Raw genomic sequence first — 21,184 nt, 5'->3', positions numbered from 1 at the left:
AATCATGCAGAGTTTTAGAACCCATATAGGGGCATTAAATATAGTTTGGTACAAAACAGGATTTCAATTGAACTAAAAAAAATTTTTCTTTTCATAAATTGATATCCTATACTCTTTTAAAGGTTTAAATAGAGATAATAAATAAAGACAACGGAAACCACATAAAAGGAATAATTAATGTATCCGCTACAAGGTAAGTAGACTCTTAAATTATTTAAGTCTGAGCTTCTGGGCAGCCAAAGTAAACAGAGAAACATCAAGAAAAGCAACCAATTATTAAGAACTGTGCTAAGCTTTTAAAGAACATGGTCCTTCTTCTTAAGGAGGAAAGAGTAATTTTTATTAAAATATTCAGAGGCTGAAGACCAGGGCAAGGATACGTGATGGGCTGCGTGTTCCATAGTATAAATGGAGGTTAGGTTCTACAGGCAGCACTTAGTATTTGTGATATAGAAATACATAACATTGCTAATAGGGAAACACAACTAAGATTCAGGAAAAATATTACAAATGAGCTCTGGGGAAAGTCCAGTTTGTCAGGTGAGGGCCTGCCATCATGAAAAACAGATTATTTGGGTGCATCCAGAAAGAGTCCTGGTCCTCAAGGGAGCCTTCTGGAAGGCAACTGAATGCTCTTAGTCAAGTTTCATCTCCTTGAGCAGGATTTCTTAAGAGTACAAAGATATCACAGCCAAAATGCACTCTCAATTCTTTAGAAGAATCAATGCTGCTGGTTCTGGAACCATAACTTGAGAACAAGCTGCTGAATTTACATTTCCCTCAGGACCCTAAAGCATCCAGTTTCATTCCGGCTGGTCTCTTACATTCTTCAACGGAATTCCTGGGAATGCACTTTCATGAAACAAGGCTCTGTCTGCTAACACAGATTCAGCTGCTGCTGAAAAGAGACCATTTCCCTCCATCTTCTCTGAAAGCCACTGAAACACAGCTGACCTGCTTTTTCCTATGACCTGACTTAGCCACCTCCACATTTCCATCAGGAGTAAATATGTAAGAAATCACTTACAAATAGGAGACAAGCCCTACAGTCTGTGAAATTACCTACAGTTGTTCATATTTTTCCCCGTAAAATAATATTCTTGCAGAAATTTGCCTGCAGAGAAGATAGTCTTTCTAGTTGAAAATCCTGCCTGTGAAGGTTGCTGGTCCATTGGCTTAACAGAACTTTAGGGTACCAGTCAGGAGATCACAAGAACTATCCTTCTTCAAGGGTCTGCTACGGTAAAAAAATAACACCTACTGAATATCATCCAAGACTCACATCTCTTTAGAACAACAGCACATTAACATGCTTATTTAACAAACACTATGTAATGTTTCCCATATACCAGGCCCTGTTCACATGTCACTGATTTGCCTCTTTTAACAACCTTCTGTGGGGACAACCATTATTATTCCCATTTGGCAGAAAGAGACATTGAGGCACAGAAAAGTTTAGTTGCCCATGTTACTCTGCAAGTAACAGAGGCAAGATTTGAACCCAGGCAGTCTAGTTGCAGGAACATGTTCTTATTCACTATCCTAGTGGTTATGTAACTTCAGCTTGTATCAGAATCTCCTAGAAGGCTTGTTAAAATGCAGAAACTGGGGCCCCATTCCTGGAGATTCTGGTTCCGTAGGTGTAGGATCAGGGTCTGAGAATTTGCTTTGCCAACAAGGTCCCAGGTGATGCTGATGCTGCTGGTTCTGGAACCACATTTTGAGAACTACTGCCTATACTCACTAAGGCATCAGTTGAACACCTCCTGGGCCCTATCATGTGCACACTCTACCTGCATTGTTCTTAGTGAAGCCTGATCATCAGTATTTCTTTGAATTTTCTCCAGGCGATGCTAATGTGTAGCTAGGATGAGAATTCCTGCTCTGCTTAAAGCTGCTGGTTCTCAATCTTGGCTGCACATTGGATTCACCTGAGGGATTTTCAAATTTGCTGCCTGGAGTCCTAGCCTCAGATATTCTGTTTTAATTGGTATGGCCCTTAAAAGTCTCTGGATATCATGTTTTAAAAGATTTTACAAGTGATTGTAATGTGCAGCAATCGTTTGAAGATCACTGCTCTCAACTCTTTTCACTTTTAGAAGCCATCAGTTTGCTGATGATCAATTTCCAGGATCCTCAGGGATCTTCAGTGATCCTCCCTAAAAGTGATGACAAAGTTAGCCCAGGCTAGAAATTCGCTGCTGGTGCAAGACCAGCTGACATCTAGTAAATGTTTCTACTTAGGGCTACAGATTTCTTTTTTTGTTTAACTGAGTTAGTCTTCTCACTAAAGGGCCAAGTTATTCAGATAATAATTTGATTTTGGCAGAATGTTGAAATTCTCTGTCATTGCCTTCTCCCAAATTTGGAGTGGTTTGCGTTACAAAAGGATTCTCTGTTTTATGAAGACATTTCTGGCAAGTTTTCTTAAAAGGACACTTAAAAACAGTATCTGATTTGCACTCACTCGTAAATTAAGGCCTGAGCCTCTAAAAGATTCTACAGCCCCTGACAGTGGCAGAAACATCTTTTAAGACATTGCTTTGTTCTCACTCTAAGGTCTGATCACTTCCCCTCTGAGTTCCTGTGTTAATTCCACTATCCATAATGCTGTGATGAGTGATAACACGTTCAGACATCACTCAGCGGTTTGACCAGCTCTCTGTTACAAAAACAGACATGGACAACATTAAGAGAACAATTCAGGTGATAGTTTCTTTTGCTAGGGAAAACCTAGTCCAAGTTATTCATTCACTAGTCTTCACAAACATTTCTTCATACAGTAAAATGGATTTTACTCATCAGATTATGCTAGCAGAGTTCAATTCACTTACATAATTTTTGAACTCACAGTGATATATTTTCCTAGCACAAACATGTAACGGATTACTTGGGAGAAAATTTAATAGATGGCAGCTTATCACTTTTTCCCCTCAGCTTTATTGAGGCATAATTGGCAAAAAGAAATGTATATATTTAAAGTGTTTATCATGATGTTTTGATATATGTATATATTGTGGAATAATTACCACAATCAAGTTAATGAATTTGTCTATCAGCTCATGTAGTTACCTTTTCATTTTTCAGTGAGAACACTTAAGATCTACTCTCTTAGAAAATTTCAAGTATATAATACACCATTAACTATAGTCACCATGCTGCACATTACATCTCCAGAACTTACTCATCCTGCAAAACTGAAACCCTGCACCCTTTGACCAACATCTCCCCACTACCACCCCCAGAGCTCCTGTGTTAGGTTCCAGTCCAAGCTGAGGTCTGAGGAGAGTCGCTGGGGTGGCAGGTAGCTGAAAGAACACTCAAGAGACCACAGGTGGGTGACATGGCTTTATTCAGCAGCTCACTCACACTGTCGGTGCAGCATTTATGCACCTCACAGACAATGGTGACTCAGAGCCAGGTGATGAACCTTCCCATGTTATGGCTACATAGCTGTGATTATATAATGCACAGGATTACATGTCTGCACTCCAGTCCTACTCTGGCATGCTGTGCCAGATGTATACCTTGGCCTATACTTGAGTACAATGCAGGCATTGTCCTTACACCCTGGAACCACCATTCTACCCTCTGCTTTTCTGAGTTCAACTTTTAAAAATTCCACATATAAGTGAGATCATACAGTATTTGTCCTTCTGTGTCTGGCTTATTTCACTTGGCATAATATCCTACAGATTCATCCATGTTTTAGCAAATGGCAGGATCTCCTTCTTTTTAAAGGTTGAATAGTATTCCACTTTATATATGTGTGTGTATATACATATGTGTGTGTATATATATATAAGTATGGGGTATATATTATTTATATACACACACCATACTTTATCAATTTAGCCACTGATACACACATAGGTATCTCTTGGCTTGTCTTCTTTAGATGAGAAATGTCTATTAAGTTCTTTTGCCCATTTATAAAATCAAGTTATCTAGGTGGCGTTTTTTTTTGTTTGTTTTTTGTTTTTTGTTTTTACTATTGAGTTTTGAGTTTCTTATATATTTTTAATATTAAGGCCTTACCAGATATGTGGTTTGCAAATATTTTCTACCATTGCATAGGTCGTCTCTTCACTATGTTGATTGTTTCCTTTGCTGTGTAGAAGTTTTTTAGTTTGATGCAATCCCACTTGTTTATTTTTGCTTTTGTTGCTGGTGCATTTGAGGGTCATATCAAAAAAAATTATTGCCCAGACCAATGTCAAGAAGCTTTTGTCCTATATTTTCTTCTAGAAGTTTCATGGTTTCAGGTCTTATATTTAAGTGTTTAATCCATATTGATTTTAATCCATATGGTTTTAGTGTGGACTTGTCATACGTGGCCTTTATTATGCTGAGGTACATTTCTTCTATACCTAATTTGTTGAGTTTTTATCATGAAAGGATGTTTGAATTTTGTCAAAGTTTTGACTGCATTTATTGAGATGATCATATGATTGTTATTCTTCATTCTGTTTATGTGGTATATTCCATTGACTGATTTTTATATGTTGGACCATACTTGCATTCCAGGAATAAATCTCACTTGATCATGGTATACGTGCTTTTAATATGCTGCTGAATTTGGTTTGCTCATATTTTGTTGAGACTTTTTTCATCTATGTTCATCAGAAATATTGGCCTGTAATTTTCTTTTCTTATAGCATCCTTTTCTGGCTTTGGTATCAGAGTAATGCTGGCCTTGTAAAATGAGTTTGGAAGTGTTTTCTCCTCTTCAATTTTTTGAAGAGCTTGAGAAGGCTTAGTTTTAATTCTTCTTTAAATGTTTAGTAGAATTCATCTGTGAAGCCACCTGGTTCTGTACTTTCCTTTGTTGGGAGACATTTTTAAAATTACTGATTGAATATCCTTTCTCATTATTGGCCTGTTCCGATTTTCTGTTTCTTAATGATTCAATCTTGATAAGTGATATGTTTTAAAATTTACTATTTCTTTAAGTTATCCAATTTGTTGGTGTATAATTGTTGCTAATAATTTCTTATGATCCTCTGTATATCTGTGGTATCAGTTGCAATGTCTCTTTCACTTATAATTTTACTTAGTCAACTTTTCTCTCTTTTTTCTTTGCTAGTTTAGCTAAAGGTGTTTCCATTTTTTTTACATTTTCAAAAAACCAACTTACGTTATATATCTTTTTTTGTTGTTTTTCTAGTCTACTTTATTTATTTATGGTCTAATCTTTGTTACCACCTTTCTTCTGTTAAATTTTGGCTTCATTCATTCTTTTGCTTTTTTCCAGTTCTTGAAGTATAACACTAAAGTTGTTTATTTGAGATCTTCTTTAAAAAAAAAATAGTGTTTATCACTATAAATATTCCTTTTGAAATTGCTTTTGCTGTATCTCATAGGTTTTGCTATGTTGTGTTTTCATGTTCATTTATCTCCAGTACTTTTTTCTTTTAATTTCTTTTTTGACTCATTGGTTTTTCAGAAGAGTGTTGCTCAAATTCCACATATTTGTGAATTTTACAATTTTCCTTCTGTTATTTATTTCTAGTTTCATATCATTGTGTTCAGAAAAGATAATTGATATGATTTCTGTCTTCTGAAATTTGTTAAGACTTGTTTTATGACCCAGTATTCTCTTTGAGACTCTTAGAGAATGTCCCATGTATTCTTGAGAAGAATGTTGAATAGAATGTTCTGTATATGTCTGTTATGTTCCACTGCTGTTAAATAGAATGTTCTGTATACATCCATTTAGTCCATGGTGTTATTTAAGTTTACTCTTTCCTTGCCGATTTTCTGTCTGGATGATCTATCCATTATTGAAAATGGAGTACTGAAGTCCCTTAATATTATTGCATTGCTATCTATATCACCTTTCAGTTCTGTTAATATTTGCTTTATATACTTACATGCTCTGATGTTGGGTGCATACATATTTACAATTATTACAGTCTCTTGATAAGTTGACCCTTTGATCATTATATATTAAATAATAACCTTCTTTGTCTCTTGTGACAGTTATGATTTAAGTCTACTTTGACTGATATAAATACAGTCATCTCTGCTCTTTTGCATGAAATATCTTTTTTCATTCCTTCATTTTCAGGCTATGTGTATTCTTAAAGCTAGAGTGAGTTTCTTGTAGGTAGCATATTCTTGGATTTTTTTTAAAAATCTTCTTTTGATTAGAGAATTTAATCTGTTTACATTTAAAATAATTATTGATAGACAAGACTTACTAATGCCATTTATTTAATTATTTATTTGTTTTTCTTCAATTATTTCTTCTTCTCTTGGTTTCTTCCTGTTTGTTTTGATTATACTTTGTAGTCATATGCTTAAATTCCTTTTTCTCTGTCTTTTGTGTATATATTAGAACGTGTGTGTGTGTGTGTGTGTGTGTGTGTGTGTGTGTGTGTGTGTGGTGGGGGGGGTTACCATGAAGCCTACCTAAAACATCTTATAGTTATAACAGTCTATTTTAAGCTGATAATTTAACTTCAAATGCATTCAAAAGCTCTACACTTTTACTTCTCCATCCCCATATTTTATGTTAGTGATGTCAAAATTTCCATCTTTTTACATTGTGTATCTATTAACAATCTATTATAGCTATATAGTTAAAATTTCTCTTTGAACAACACAAATTTGAACTGCATAGGTCCACTTAAATGAGGATTTTTTTCAATAAAAGCAACACCACGTGTACCTGCTCCTCCACCTCCTTCTCCTCTGCAACCTCTAAGACACCAAGACCAACCTCCCTTCTTCCTTCTCCTCCTTAGCCTACTTAACATGAAGACAAGAAGAATGAAGACATTTATGCTGATACACTTTTACTTAATGAATGGTAAATATATTTTCTCTTTCTTAGGATTTTCTTTTTAACATTTTCTTTTTTCTAGCTTACTTTATTGTAAGAATGCAGTATATAATACATATAAAATATAAAATATGTGTTAATCAATTGTTTGTGTTATCAGTAAAGCTTTCAGTCAACAGTAGGCTATTAGTAGTTAAGTGTTGGAGGAGTCAAAAATTATATGCAAATTTTTGATGACATGGGGGAAGAATTAGTGCACTAACCTCTGCATTATCCAAAGGTCAACTGCATTTTTTTTTTTTAATATTGCCTTTATTGACTGAATATAACCTTTCTTTGTCCAGAATTTTTATCAACCAGGAGTATTGATACCGTGATTTGTGTATGATCTCCTTTAGGAATGGGATTAATATGTAGTAGTATTAACCTAAGTATGGACCAGCATCACCTGGGAGTTTATTGCAATGTAGATCTGGGACCCACCCCAGACCTTCTGAGTCAGAGTCTGCATTTTAACAAGATCCTCAGGTGACCCCAGAATGCACCCATCTTCTGTATCTTTTCCTTTCTTTTATGGATGGGAAAACAGATCAGAAAAGTTAAAGACTCATCCAATATAGGAAAAGAGTATCTAGTAGGGGAAAAAGACAGAACCAGGCTTCCCTGTCTATGACTTTCTATTCTATCAGACTGTATTTCTGAACTGCTGTCTAAGCTTTTGTTTTGTTTTAATATAAGGATGCACTTCCTCTTTATAGAGAAATTTCTTTGGACAATAGGGCAACTGCATTTTTAATACTTTGTCTTTTAACTTTTTTACTAGAAAAGTGATTTATATACTACCATTGCAATTTTACAGCATCCCAAATTTGACTATAGACTTACCAGTGAGCAAACATATGAACCCTTTTATGTTTTTGTGTTACTTATTAGCATTCTTTCCTTTAAGCTTAAAGAACTCCTTTTAGCATTTCTTGTGAGACAGCCATAGTAGCAAAGCTGAGGAAGCCCAGCTTTTGTTTGCTTGGGAAAGTCTATCTCTCCTTCAGTTCTGAAAGACAGGTTTGCCAGTATAGTATTCTTGATTGTCAGGGTTTTTTCTTCTCCTTTAGCATTTTGAATATTTTATCTTACTCTCTCCTGGCCTGCAGGCTTTCTGCTGAGATATCTACTCATAGCCTTATGGGGCGGTTCCCTTGAATACTGCAACCTGCTTTTTTCTTGCTGCCTTTAAAATTTTAGCTTTCACTTTTGATAAATTTATTATAATGTGATGTGTCTTATTATAATCTTCCTTGGGTTTTCCTGTTTGGGGACTTTTGAGCTTCATGAACCAAGATGTTCATCTCTCTCTCAAGATTTGGGGAGTTTTCAACCATGATTTATTTAAGTAAGCTTTTGTCCCCTTTCTATCTCTCCTCTTTTTCTGAGATTTCCACAATGTATATATTAGTTCATTTACTTGATGATGTCCCATAAATCTAATAAGCTTCACTCTTTATTGTTTTTTTCTTATTTAACTGGATAATTTTATCTAATTTGTCTTTGTGCTCACAGACTTTTTTCTTCTGCTTAAGTCTGCTGCTGAAGCTCTCTATTGAATTTTTTATTTAATTACATTCTTCAGTTCCAGAATTTCTGCTTGCATCTCTTTTATAATTTCTATCACATTATTTAAATTCTAATTTTGTTTTTGTCTTTTCTCTGAGTTCATTGAGTTGTCTGTTTTTTCTTATGGTTTGCTGGGCTTCCTTAAAACAATTATTTTGAATCCTTCATCAGGCAATTTATAGATCTCCATTTCTTTGAAATGGTTACTGAATTGTTATTGTGTTCCTTTAGTGAAGTCACGTTTCCTTGATTTTTTGCATTCTTTGAAGTCTTTCACTACTGTCTTCACATTTGAAAAAGTAGTTACCTCTTCCAGTCTTCACTGACTAACTTCAAAAGAGAAAGACTTTCACTAGTCAACTTAAATAGGGATTCTGGTGGTCTCTCAGAACTTTTCTATAGATACCTCTGCTCCACTTCCCTTGTTCCCTTTTGAGTAGGGTAGAAAAGTCTCAAGATTATATTAATATGTTATCTTATTCTGTGTTGCTATAACAAAATACCTTAGGCTGGGTAATTTATGAGCAATAGAAATTTATTTCTCATTATTCTGGAGCTGGGAGGTCCAAGATCAAGGCTCCAGCAGGATTGATACCTGATAAGAGCTGCTCTCTGCTTCAAGATGACATTGTCTTGCTCCATTCTCCGTAGGAGAAGTCTCATCTGGCAGAAGGAATGGAAGGACAAAAGAGAACTCCTATAAACCTTGACCCCTTTTATGAGTGCTCATCCCATTAAAGTGTGAAGAGTCCCCATGACTTAATCATCTCCCAAAGGCCAAACTTCCTAGTACTATTGCATCGAGGATTCAGTTTCAACATAAATTTTCAAGGGGACACCATTGTTCAAATTACAGCATATTCCTTCTCTTGATTTTGCAAAACTCAGGCCAGGTGCACTGTGAGTCTCCTGTTCATCTTCCCTAGGAAGTGCCTTGAAAAATTCAAGATTAATCACCTCTGCCCAATCCTGAATCAAGTCAGTTGTCTTCATGTGTTCATGCACAATCTGCAGAAGCTTGTGCATGCTATCCATGTGGGTGCATTCAGGGTACCAGCTATGAGGGCATGCAGAAGGTTGGAGGCACACATGGGCTAGTCAGGAGGTATGCAGATTATGCATTCTATATGCTTTGTGGCTGGCCCTCCTGATGGAATTTGGGAGGTAGTTAATAGAAACTGTGGCTCTTTGCTGAATTCCATACCCAGGTTGCTGTGAGCTCTGCCCCTTTTCCCTGCTCCTAGCTACCGCCAGATTATTCAGTCTTACTGACTCCCTCAGTGTTCTGAACTAGGCAAGGGAGAAGTGGATCTCTTCTGCAGCATCCTGCACAGCTGAGGAAGTTGGGCGCTCACTGTTCTGACTTTCCCCTATGGAAGAAATAGGGCTAAAGTAGTCTCTCTTAGCACTGAGCTGTGCCACACTGGGGGAGGAGTGACACAGGTAAAGTAAAACTGTTCTTACCTTCTTTGATGCATCTCTTCTTGGATTTAGTTATTTACTTATTTTGCTCTAAACAAAGTGCTAGGATCTCTTTGCTGGACTCCTGAGCTCCCACAAAGATACTCTCACTTGTGGGTGGTTGACAAAATTAATGTTTCTGTGGGAGGGATGAAGGTTGACTACTCTCATTCTACCATTTTGCTGATGTCACCTGCAGCATTATTTCTTAGGAATGCCAAGATGCCCCCATACATTCAAAATTACAATATGGCAACTGAAGACTCAGTTTTGGTCATATCTGTGCACCATATTAGTCTATAAAGCTTCTGCATTAAAAAAAACTCCCTTGCCAACTATCTATATCTATATTCTTATCTCTCTATATATATTCTTATCTATATACTCTCTACACATCCCACACTTTAGTTTCTTAATCCTACTTTTTCAGCTTAGCATAGGATTGACAGATCTAGCAAACAGAATAAAGAATGCCCAGTTAAATTTGCATTTCATGTAAATAATTTTTATTGTAAGTATGTCCCAAATGTTGCATATATTTTATCTGACAACCGTAGCCTAGAACACTTTCTGAAGGCTAGAGTACTTATGCTTTGTTTTGCTTTTCCTCAGCCAGCTTTTCCCTCATATTACTGGTGCCTACATTAACTTTCTATCCCTTTCTTTCCCCTTATTCATTCATCTAACTGGCTCATGGTATTTATGTTTGGGCTAAATCTTAGGGTTCTAGACTTAGAAAAGATAAGAGACTCAGAGATCAAGAGCCTCAGAACTTGGAGTTGGGAGAGTTTATAGCTCATGCTGTGACAGCATTTCAAATAGATAATGACTTTTGTAGGCTTGCATGAGAATTTACCAATTGTTTTGGACATTATTTCTCAAAGAAAGTAAATTTTGAGTTCCAAACAGAAATAGTAACTTAGTAGTAGAGATAGAGGGGAGGGGAAAAATTAGAGAAATATTTAGAAGGCAAAATAGAATTTGGTGATCACTTATATCAGGCAATGAGGGAGGAATGAAAGATGACACCCATATTAAAATACAAAATAAGAAAACAGCTCAAAAGCGTGCGTGTGTGTGTGCACGTGAGTATGTGTGCATGTGTGCGTGCGTGTCTCTGTGTGTGTGTGGGTTTGAAGTAATCAGAGAGCTACCAAGGCAGCCAGGACTTGAAGAGCTAAGATTTTGAAAAGAAGAGAAGAATACTGAGGTGAAGGAGACAATCAGTGGTACTTTTCATCCAAGGCATTTGTCATTTTATAAGCATTGGTAGAGAAATTGAGAAGATAAATAGGACTTTCAGCATCTCAATAGAATGGAGAGACAAATAATAGAACTTTAGAGCTCACCAGGAAGGAAGAACCTAGATAAACCAATAAACCCAGGCTTTCAGATAAGACCTCTGAAGGGCTTCACCTTAGGAATAAAGGTAAACTAGAAATAGACTAGCCCTTAGTAAGATCAAAATGTTGCTTCAAATCAGAATGGTGCCAGAACAGATTAAGTTGATCACTTTCTGTTCTAAACCCTCACTAGAGGAAGGAAACCTTATTGAGAGCCTCAACTTGTCACTTAAAGTTTTTCATATATAATGTCTGGCACTCAATGAAAACTTAAAAAACAAACCGTAAGATCAGACTAATGTGTGAAAAAACAGAGGGAAAAAGACAAAACTAATTCAGATATTAGAGTTATCAGGCACAAACATGAAAACAACTGATTAATATGTTTAAAATGACAAGCATATTTTTCCATTTTATTCAAATCCCTGTCATATCTCATTACTACAATATTAGGAGTAGTTAAAAATACACTGAGAAGGATATAGAAAAAGAAATAAGTTACAAAGCAGGTAGAAATATTCCATGTCTTGATGGCAACATATGGTATCTTGATTGTGTTGGTCTCACAGGTATACATGTTTGTCAAAACTCGTTAAATAGCATCTTTTAAATGAGTAAAGTTTCTTGGTTTATTGTTTGTAAGTTTTACCTCAATATAGTTTTAAATTCAATTTCAAACACTAAATTTCACAAAAAAATTTAAAAATCAAATATTTGTAAATGCTGATTCAAAACAAATGTAATCTTGAGAAATACCTAACATGTCAAAGGAGGAAAATATGTCAATTAGACAGTTTGATGATATCAAAGGAGTAAGATGTGCATTCTCTTTCTCTCTCTTTCTGTTTCTCTGTCTCTCTCCACACAGCCAGAAATATTGTATCTTATTATGGCAGTTTTTCTGTCTCACAATTGATACTTCCCATAGTTAAAATAGAATAAAGGTGACAGAGAACAAGCCATCTTAGGTTTCACACCTTCTTAATAGGCACAGATTTTCAATCCACATTTTTCCTGTTCTCTATGGCTCTACTGGTTGCTGAGCTTTACCTAGACACTTGACTTTCTTCTTTGTGTAGTTTCAATAAAATCCCTTAGTAAATATTTTCAACCAAAAGGTTGGGGTCCCCAACCCCACCTTTTGCCTGCACCCAGTATCTGGTCCCACTTCTCTCCTTGATTCTAATTCTATTACCACCCTAACCATTTCCTCCCTCCCAAAGTTTAGCTGTTCACTGCTTTCTAGTACTCTCTAATGCTATAGTCTATGATGCAGGAGAGCAGGAACTTTCAGAATAGTTGGCACATTGGTCAACAAATCTCACATTACAAAATAAATTTTAAAATCCAAGTCATTGCTTCAAACATCTGTTAAGATTTCAAGGTTACATAGAAAAATAAGACTTTATTTCAAACATAAACTTTAAAGTTTTAGAATAAAAACAACCAAACTATTTCCCAGAACAGGAAGAATTGTTTTTCAAAACTTGAAAAGCCTACCAGATTTTCAAAGCACAGTGATAATGCATTACCAACACCAATGCCCTCCATCTAAAAAGATAATATTATCCACCAAAGCATCATCAGAACGAACTGAATTTTCCTCTTTTTAAATTATTTCACTCCCTTTTCTGTTATTCTTTTATTCTCTTTTTTTTTTTTTTTAATTATAGTCTCTCAAATTCTCATCATATTTCTCCTTCCAACTTTCTTCCTTTTAACTGGTTATGATACGGAATTTACAACTAAATTATCTGTTGTATTTCTTGAATATAATTTTTGGCATATCCTGCCTTCACTTTAAGATTACAGATTAAAACTCAGTCACAGTATTTCCCTTTGCAGTATCTAACAAAATGGAAGAGAGGGGAATTTTTAAAAATTATAAAACCTAAAAGCTAACAGGGAAGCCACTAGCAGCCACAAAACAAGAAAAGGGGGGTTGCTTAATGCATGAACTCCAAAAACTGGCAAATAAGATAAGATACTGAAGATGGTGAAATGAAACAGAGAGGGTGCACAGCCTTGTTTTTTACTCCTGCCCAAACTGCCAGAAGTTGTACTTCTGAATTGATGAATTCAAACCTTGAAAGAAATTAATTGAATTCCTTTCCAAATGAGGAACTGGAGGAGAAGATGCAGGTGGGGAAAAGAGAATGAAATAGGGACTGACTCTACAGAAAACAAAGCTCCACAGCTGTACAGTCTAAGAAGCCAAGGCTAAATTTCCACAAGAAAGGAAAGTATCCCTCATGCCACAGGACCATTAACAAAGTTCCAGAAAATGGCAGGGCTCAATTCTTTAACAAACACCGGAAATAACCCAGCTGGGCTTTCTCCTTCTGTTGCTATTCTCTTGGTTTATAAAAGAGTGGGTAGAACACGAGGGTACTCAGGCATCGACCTGTAGCTCTGAGGAGCAAACAACATTGTCATAATGTTTTAAAAAATCAAGAAATAATCTTCCATACATCAGAGAAAATAGAATGTCTAGACAGAACCACACAAACATAAAAAAAAAAAAAGAAATGGTATGGCAGGCAATTATATAAATTTTATATGATAAGGAAGAAAGAGAAGGAAGGATAAAGAACTAAATAATAATAAAACATCAAGTACCCAAAGGAAATTGCTTCACGCTATAGAATAACTTAATAAGTATTTGATTGAGCTAAAGCAAAGACTCAACGGCCCAATGATAACAACAACCTACCAAGATATAAAAAGTGATTGCATACTTGAGAAAGCAATGGGGGTCCCAAACAATCTCATATAAAGGTAATTAATATTTTAGAAACAATAAGAAACACAGTGGCTATTGCTGTAAATAAAATTACTGACATAGAAGAAAGACTTGAACTAATCATGGTGAATAACATTTAAAAAGAGATCAGGCCGGGCGCGGTGGCTCAAGCCTGTAATCCCAGCACTTTGGGAGGCCGAGGCGGGTGGATCACGAGGTCAAGAGATCGAGACCATCCTGGTCAACATGGTGAAACCCCGTCTCTACTAATACAAAAAATTAGCTGGGCACGGTGGCGCGTGCCTGTAATCCCAGCTACTCAGGAGGCTGAGGCAGGAGAATTGCCTGAACCCAGGAGGCGGAGATTGCGGTGAGCCGAGATCGCGCCATTGCGCTCCAGCCTGGGTATCAAGAGCGAAACTCCGTCTCAAAAAAAAAAAAAAAGAGATCAAAGCATTTTGAAATGATGTAATAGATATGGTAGAGAGAAAAATACAATCTAAAACAAAGATAATTGGTGCCCTCGAGGTAACAAACCCAACAAAACAGAAATAAAGGCAAATTCATAGTGCAAGAGATCTTTCCTGAGATGAAGAGTTAAAAAATAACACCTAAGACTGGGCACGTTGGCTCACGCCTGTAATCACAGCACTTTGGGAGGCCGAGGTGGGTGGATCATGAGGTCAAGAGATGGAGACCAGCCTGGCCAACATGGTGAAACCTTATCTCTACTAAAAATACAAAAATTAGCTGGGCGTGGTGGTGCACACCTGTAGTCCCAGCTACTTGGGAGGCTGAGGCAGGAGAATCGCTTGAACCTGGGAGGCAGAGGTTGCAGTGAGCCGAGATGGCACCACTGCATTCCACCCTGGAGACAGGGCAAGGCTCCATTTCAAAATAAATAAATAAATAATAATGCCTGAACATGCAGCTGTTTTTTCCTGTATTTTCCAGAAAAGTTTGATACAAAACACTCTACATTGAGCATAGCCAAGTTACATTATTAAAATTCAAAGATAGAGAAATAATTCTTCAAGTAATAAGCCAGAAAAGAAAATCATGTACACTGGGAAAAAGTTAGACTTCCTCATAACAACAGTAAATGCCAAAGACAAAAAAAGTAATGCTCACAATGTTCTGAAGCAAAGTTAAGATCCAAGAACATCGTACCCAGCCAGAGTGCCATTTGACTATAGCAAAACAGTAGGCAGACTTTCTCAAACATGACAGCATTTGGGAAATAAAACATTCATAAGCATCTCTTGGGGAGAAATATTAAAATATGAATCAAAATAAACAGCACAGAAATAAAATCATCCAAGTTTTAAAAAACTGATCGGCATTAAATCCATTTATATATTGAGCTAAATACTGAACTAATCAAACTAAGAGAATTATGGTTACAGAAAAAACATAAAAGTTACATTTTTAGACAATATAAAAATAGTAACAAAATTTGGGAAGCAGTGGGAGGAAGTTTGAGAATGCTAAGATTGAAATGTGTAGCTGAAGAATTATTATTGTTTTATACTTTTTTTTTTTTTTTTTGAGACGGAGTCTCACTCTGTCACCCAGGCTGTAGTGCGGTGGCGCAATCTCTGCTCACTGCAACCTCCGTCTCCCGGGTTCAAGTGATTCTCCTGCCTCAGCTTTCCAAGTAGCTGGGACTACAGGCTCGTGCCACCACACCCAGCCAATTTTTTGTATTTTTAGTAGAGATGGCATTTCACCATGTTAGCCAGGCTGGTCTCAATCTCTCGACCTCATGATCCACCCTCCTTGGCCTCCCAAAGTTCTGGGATTACAGGCATGAGCCACTGTGCCCAGCCAATCTTGTCTATTCTAAGGGAATATTTATTTAGAGTTCAACAATTCTCCCAGCTTCTTTTTCTATTAAAGTAAAATTATACTTTTTGCATTAAAGTATCTTCTGTAATTTTTTTTTTTTTTTTTTTTGAGACAGAGAGAGTCTCACTCTGTCACCAGGCTGGAGTGCAGTGGCGTGATCTTGGCTCACTGCAATGTCCACTTGGACACTGGGTAATTTCTAAAGAAAAGAGGTTTATTTAGCTCAGGGCTCTATAAACTGTACAAGAAGCATGGCACCAGCATCTGCTTCTATTAAAGGCCTCAGGCTACTTCCACTCATGGTGAAAGATGAAGGGGAACCATTGTAATGTTGCAGAGATTATATGGTGAGGGAGGAAGCAAGAGAGCAAGGTGGGAGGAATGAGGCTCTTTTAAACAACCAGCTCTTGTAGGAACGAGTAGAGCAAGAACTCTCTCATTCCCTCCCAGGAAGGGCATTAATCTATTTATGAGGAATGTGCCCCCAAAACCCAAACGCCTCCCATTAAGCACCACCTCCAACACCAGGGACCAAATTGCAACTTGAGGTTTGGAGGAGTCAAATAGTGTATATGCATTAAAAAGATGGACTCTAAAATGATGTCCCTCTCATGATAACAGTGAATTTTTTCTGAGCAGTAGGATTCAGAGTGAATTTTTTTGTTTTTTGAATTTGTTATAATAAGCACATATTTCTATACAAATAATATATTATTTTGTAGAGATAGGGGTCTTGCTATGTTGCCCAGACTGGTCTAGAACCCCTGGCCTTCAAGCAGTCCTCCTCCTTCAGCCTTCCAAAGCACTGGGATTGCAGGAGTAAGCTACTTCACCCAGCCTAGTATTTTTTTTTTTTTAAGCATAAGAATATGTCAAGATAAATATTTCATACTGGGAAGTGAAAATATGGATGCTTGCTATTTTTTGTACATTTCTGTGTTATTTACATAAAAATCCATTGATAAACTAGTTTCTAGTTTTCTTCTTTTATTGTCTTGATTTTTCAGAGGGGGGGTGTTCTTATTTGATACTTCCTGTATGGTTTTCTGGGTTTCAATAGTAAAATTGTTGCCCATTTCTGGTTTAGATAGGGATTCATTTAGGAGAGAAAAGAAGCAACATCTGAAAATTGTTGGTTAATAATCAGTCAACTACATGCTACTTAGTTTACGTTAGCAAAAAGAAAAAAAAATGGATTCTGGAAAACTGATGTCTGAAAAAATATCATTTTATTATGAACTAAATTGTAATTCAACACATAAAACAAAGAAATTCTTCCAGTGAACAGATACACTACATAAGAAGCATTTCCCAGATACTTCATCTCAATATAGGTTAATGGGATTCTGTACCATAAATCTAGTCCCTTTCCCTAAAAGGAAAATGTTTATTGGCACCAAGAATTTACTATGTTCTATGACAGAAGTACCAAGGCAGAAGAAATTGAAGCACATGTTTTTAGTTGATATAATGTAAACTTCTTTTTAAAAGCATTGCAAAAAAGAAAAAAAAAAGGTGAGGAGAACACTAGAAATATTCAAGGTGGATTAAGCATACCCTCTAAATCAAAGAAAAACCCTCAAATTAAAGAGTTAAAAAATTAAATACTTTGTAGCAGATACATGTAAGTATAAGTAATTTTTCCAAAACCAACTCAGAGTAGCATAACTTCAGTTTATAGGTTATACACACGACATGTGTTATGAACTTGGTCAGACTAAAAGCTCACATATGTGTTTTATACTATCCCCTCTGCCCTTAGTATTTGGTTTTCCATTATTTTAGAATATTGCATTTGTTAGGATTTTATATCTTATTGGGGCAATTTTAGAAGGCAGAGAGGGGAGGAGTTGGTGGGTTTTGTGGTTAGACCAGTCTATAACATTGTCAAAATCATTGTTCTCTCTCAAAGTGTGATTTGGTGCCAAATGGAGAAACCAAGATGTCAAAAGTATTTCACAATGTTGAAGCTGCTCTTCATGAATCTCTGGATCCCGACAACTTGTTTACTATATCCTTCGAGAAGTTCAGGAATGCAGCTTAGGGTCCAAGTGGTCATTGGGTTCTTTTCTGGGAGGTGGGACACCATGTTCCTCTGCTTAGATAGGGTGTATTAAGTTTTCTTTCACGTACAATCGCAGCTATACCACACAGACAACGAAGAGAGAACAGGAGAGGTTCAGATGCCAGAGAGTTACAGGGATTCTGCAGGAAGCAATTAAACTACCACAAAAATGTCCTTGGGCCTCTCCCTTACAGAGCCATGCTGACCCCTGAGGTACTCTCTGCACAGCTTCCTAACAGTATTTCTAGCTGGCCCATCTTCTCATTAGATGACCATTGAACTTAGCTTCTCTTTCTCTCACTCCCCCTCTCCCTTTCTCTTCACTTTCAACTGTATAACTGAATCTATTCTAATTTTACTGCTCCTAGAACCTCATTTTTAAAATGGGAACTGCTTTCACTTTTAGTTTCTTTCCATTAATTTAAAAAAGTAAAAGAAAAAGAAAGCCTTATGCAGAGAAAAAGTCATACCCATCTGAACAAATTTCACACTCAGATATTCATCAGAGAAAACCATAACGAGGCTTTTCTTTAACAAATAACCTGCATAATGAGGTAATTTGCAGGAGAACCCAGTAATTTTGTTCCGAAATTCATATTATACATGCACAAATACAAAATATCTTTGGAGAAGTATCCTATGTTCTGTGTATATACCCATATGGTTGTTTTAGCATAAATAGGAAGTTACTGTTTCTTTCTAGATACTTGAGAAATTATCAAGTGTTTCTAAGGCTTAGGGATCAAAGCAGAACCCAGGCCCGAAGCAGGGGTTGGCCAGTGAGGGGAGAGAAGAAGTTTTGGTTTAGAGTAAGAAAGCCTGTCATAGGTACTCAGCACTGCCATTGTAATACAAAAATAGCCTTAGCCAAGTAAATGAGCATGACTAATCAATTCTCAATAAAACTATGACCACTGAAATTTGAATTTCATACAATTTGCATTTCTACTTTTGATTGTATCTGACCATCTAAAAATCTAAAAGCCATTCTTAACTCATGGGTGGTACAAAAACAGGAGGTGGTTTGGATTTGGCCTGTGGGCCACAGTTCGACAATCCTTGTATAGAGGAAACTGCAGACCAAAAAGTAGGCAAGCCCTCCCCTCCTATCTTACACAGGTATCGTGATTTTGTCAGCAAAATTTTTTCTCATATCCTGTGTCCTGTAATCCTCATCACAATCTGGGAGATACATGTTAGTTTCATGTAAGGAATGAGGAAGCTGAGGTTCAAAGAAGAATCAAATAATATTTAATTCATTTAACAAATATTCGAACCCATTATAGGGGGGGCTTGTGTTAAGCCCTCAGGATATGGCAATGGCTAAGGCACAGTTTCTAGTTTCTTAGAGCCAATTGGGACAAACCAGTACAGGACAGGTAATTATTAATACAGCACAGCGTACAGGGTAAAGGGAAACATACAGGAAGCATTTAACTCAGTTTGGGGATCGAAGAAAGCATTCTAGAGGGTGACATCCAGTTCAGATGAGAAAGAAATAGGTGAAAAGAAGACAGGGAGGAAAATCTGTTTCAGTTATAATGAACAGTACGAGCAAAGCCGTAGAGGTGAGAGAGAGCGTAACACATACAGGAGCTTCACATTATTCAGTGAGTGTGCATCAGAGCATAACATGTGTATGGTGGGGGTAGGGAAAGAGTAAAGGCAATGACACTCAAGAAAGGTGAGCAAGGACCACTGTATGTCATGCTAAAGAGGGTGGCTTTATCCTAGACATCATGCGGAGCCATGGTGGATGCAAAGGAGTGACATGGATCAGATTCACATTTCAGAAAGATCACTCTGGATAGAGAGAGGGGAACGGATTGGGAGAAAGCATCATGTCACAATCAAAAAATGTAACTCCCTTATAAATGACTTGCTCAGGTTCACGGAGCTGGTGAGTCACCAAATCAGGTCTAGTTACTAATTATATCCAGTTACTAATTATAACAACCTTTCTTATAATCATAAGCATTTACAGGGTACTATATGACTACTGTTATTGCTATTGTTATTTACACAGGTTACAAAAACTAAATAATAATAGGTCTAGAACTAGACTCTATGTTCTAGGCCTAAACTCACACTCAACACCTTTTTTCACTTTAACAGTAACTTTCAAGCTATGTCCCATAAAGTCTTGGGGGACTATGGAGACGCCTAAAGGAGAAACTGGAAAGACAGTTTCAGACTCTCTATCCTCACTGTTCTAACTTTTATATTTCTATGAAGTAAGAGCACCGCTGCTTAAAAAAAAAAAAGAAAAAGAAAGAAAACCATTACAAGCCATGATATCCACCATTTAGTCATTAAGAATAAAATCAGGTCAGGCACTGTGGCTCACACCTGTAATCCTAGCATTTTGGAGGTTGAGGCAGGAGGACTGACTAAGGCCAGGAGTTTTTTTTTTACCAGACTGGGCAACATAGCAAGACTCCATCTCTACAAAAATTTTTAAATTAGGCAGATGTGGTAGCCATAGTCCTAGCTACTCAGGAGGCTGAGGTAGGAGGATTACTTGAGCCCAGCAGGTCAAGGCTGCAATGAGCTATGATGGCACCACTGTACTCCAGCCTGGGTAACAGAGCAAGATCCTGTCTCAAGAAACAAAACAAAAACAAAAGAATGAAATCGGTGGCAAACAAAGGATAGGATCATATACCAAAGGCCCTCGGTGTCAGTGGTTCCCCATCTGCCAATTCAATCAACTGTTCAAAGAAATATTTGTGAGGAGAAAGGACAATAAAAAATAACACAAATCGAAAACAAATAGTATTTGTATAACAACTATTTACACATGGCATTAGCTATTACTAGTAATCTAGAGATGATGATAAATATATGGGAGGATGTACATAGGTTATATGCAAATGTGCCATTTTCTACTAGGGACTTGAGCATTCCACGATTTTGGTATCCTCTTGGGTCTTGGAACAAATTCCCTGCATGACTGTACTTTGATCTTAAAGAAACGGGTGTAGAAAATAGCTTATGAGAAGTGAAGCCGGGATTTGAAATAAATTTAGCAAATTCTTTCTCCTTTTCTTTTCTATTGACATGCTTTCTGCCCTGCCCCCACACCAGGAAGCTCAGGTTAGTGGGACAGCAGGAAATCTAAAACACAGAATTTGTCCTCAGCAAAACTGAACAGTTTTCAATCTTCACAACACCCACTTTCCCCATCCCTTCACCATGGAAGCTTGGCCACCTTCCTTATTTAAATGAAATAGACCTGCTTACATCAACTACATCATGTTTATTCCTTGAACGTCTACAAGTGCTGTTGCCCCAGAGGTGGACTGTGGAATATCTCATCCCACTCT

The 21,184-nt window shown here is 36.9% G+C and overlaps 1 long non-coding RNA gene across 3 annotated transcripts in view; it reads right to left on the bottom strand.

Annotated features, from left to right (window-relative positions):
- Nucleotides 1–318: 318 nt before the first annotated feature.
- Nucleotides 319–21,184, bottom strand: part of LOC135269673 (uncharacterized) — a 49,035-nt gene continuing 28,169 nt past the window's right edge. The window contains exons 2-3 of one of the 3 annotated variants that reach the window (XR_010337919.1): nucleotides 9,863–9,969; nucleotides 8,912–9,061 (exon numbers count right to left, since the gene is read on the bottom strand). This is a non-coding gene — a long non-coding RNA (uncharacterized LOC135269673). Of the gene's footprint in view, nucleotides 1,238–8,911; nucleotides 9,062–9,862; nucleotides 9,970–21,184 lie in introns of those variants that run through there. The other 2 variants (XR_010337921.1, XR_010337920.1) reach the window with 2 other exon arrangements.

The sequence above is a fragment of the Aotus nancymaae genome, unplaced genomic scaffold (assembly GCF_030222135.1).
Source record: "Aotus nancymaae isolate 86718 unplaced genomic scaffold, 86718_ANA_hifiasm-v0.15.2.pri h1tg000057l, whole genome shotgun sequence".
NCBI classification, from domain to species: Eukaryota; Metazoa; Chordata; class Mammalia; order Primates; family Aotidae; genus Aotus; species Aotus nancymaae.
The sequence above is the reverse complement of the archived record's forward strand: the minus strand, read 5'-3'. Positions and strand labels throughout refer to the sequence as shown.